This window comes from Echinops telfairi, unplaced genomic scaffold, assembly GCF_000313985.2.
Source record: "Echinops telfairi isolate 266 unplaced genomic scaffold, ASM31398v2 ScPeMD7_655;HRSCAF=1070, whole genome shotgun sequence".
NCBI lineage: Eukaryota > Metazoa > Chordata > Mammalia > Afrosoricida > Tenrecidae > Echinops > Echinops telfairi.
This window is the reverse complement of record NW_022104553.1, coordinates 24,193,396-24,195,086: the sequence shown is the minus strand read 5'-3', so window position 1 is coordinate 24,195,086 and position 1,691 is coordinate 24,193,396. Positions and strand designations below refer to the sequence as shown.

General features: G+C 44.2%; 1 protein-coding gene across 1 annotated transcript in view; it reads right to left on the bottom strand.

Moving 5' to 3' along the window:
* Positions 1-1,502, bottom strand: part of ZNF541 (zinc finger protein 541) — a 34,155-nt gene extending 32,653 nt beyond the window's left edge. The window contains exon 1 of the mRNA XM_004710405.2: positions 1,425-1,502. The gene's annotated coding sequence lies outside the window, so the exon portion shown is untranslated. The remainder of the gene's footprint in view (positions 1-1,424) is intronic.
* Between the last annotated feature and the right edge of the window lie 189 nt (positions 1,503-1,691).

The window sequence follows — 1,691 nt, the reverse complement described above, 5'->3', positions numbered from 1 at the left end:
TTTTGTTACGTTGTTAGCTTTTTTCTTTGCTTTTGTATGTTTTTTTGTTATATTAAATCCAGCACGGGTGAATCTCGAGAGACAGTAACTGGGTTACTGGTTTCTTGGGGGCCTGGCAGGGGAAGTTGGGGTGAAATCGGGAGCTAATAGCAGTGAGTAAAAGAAGAAAATGTTCTACAATTGATTGTGGTGATGCTTGTACAACTCTTCCTTTTATGACTGAACTACTGAATTGTATGACATGTGGAGTATGTTCCAATACATTTATTTAAGTATAAGATAGAAATAAGTATAGAGAAAGTCCATTGTAAATATGAAAACCTATACAAATGCAGAGAAGTCCATGTAATAGTAATGAAGGCCTGGATCCTGGAGGAAGACTGCAGAGTTCAAATCCCGGTCATGACACCTATTCCAGTGACTTTGGGAAATTACCTACTCTCCCTGTGTCTTGGTTGCCCCATCTATAAAACAGGCATGGCAATTGTACATTAAAGAGCGTCGTTAATAAGACATATACAAAATAAAATAAAGAGCAAGTCCTGTCTGTGCGCATGCATTTGCTCATGCAGGTGTGTTTGTGTGTGTGTTTGGTTCATTTTAATAGAGCCCTGGGTGGGGCCAAATGTTAAAACGCTTGGCTGCCAACTGAAAGGTTGGCAGTCCACCCAGAGGTTCCTCAGAAGAAAGCCCTGGCAACCAACCCCCAAAGCAAACAGCCATTAAAACCCAACAGAGCAAAGTTCTGCCCTGACACACAGGGAGCACCGTGTGACAGAAAGAACTCAAGGGCAACTGATTTCAAATTAAACACACACACACACACACACACACACAGAAACTCTAAAGTGAAAAAAGTCCAAACTGACAGACGGCCATCATGCTTCATAAAGCCCCTGTGCTGTTTTTAAATACTTTATTAATTTCCTGTCAACACCAAGAGAATCCCTAAGGTTTTACGTTCAATCATTATTTTCTGGTCTCTTTTAAAATAAGTCAGTCTGGCAACACTGAGCTGGCAATTCCACATGGCAACCTTGAGTTGGCACCACTTATTTGGAAGCTGCCCTGGTTTACCCCCAGCCCTTGCCACTACCCCTCTTTACCTAATTATCCCCTTGCAGGTGCCTGAGTTGCTACCCCAAGCAAGAGAAAGCAAATGCTTTTAAAAAAAATGTTTGCAATCGGTATCAAGCTGAAAACATTCAATAATCTATTCATAAATATTTGCCTTCCACTGAAGGGCTCAACCAGTGCAAGATAAAACCTTCTTATCTGACTTCCCAAAGCAGTCATTTACGATTCTTTGGCAAAGACCCCACACCTAAGGAAAACTCCTTGGCTTGGTTTCAAACTCTGCTGAGAAAGAAGGGAGGCATCGGCTCAAGCAGGCCTTTGGACAGATGCAAAAGGGTGAAACTCACCAGAGGAGCCAGGCGGATCTGCAGGCAACGGCTGAGCCCAGTGTAGGCTCCCGCAGAAAGCGGGTTCGGGTGACAGACCAGCGGCTATCTCCTTGTGAATCTAAACATCCAATTTCTTTGCCACGATCCTCAGCCTTTCCCTCAGGCTCTGAAAGCAAAGCAGGCAGGCGAAAGGGAGGGACGGTCAGATTTGGGGTCTCCAAAGCAGCAAGGTCACGGGTGTGAAACCGAGGGAGGGGACAATTAGCGGAAGCAGGAATAAAGCAA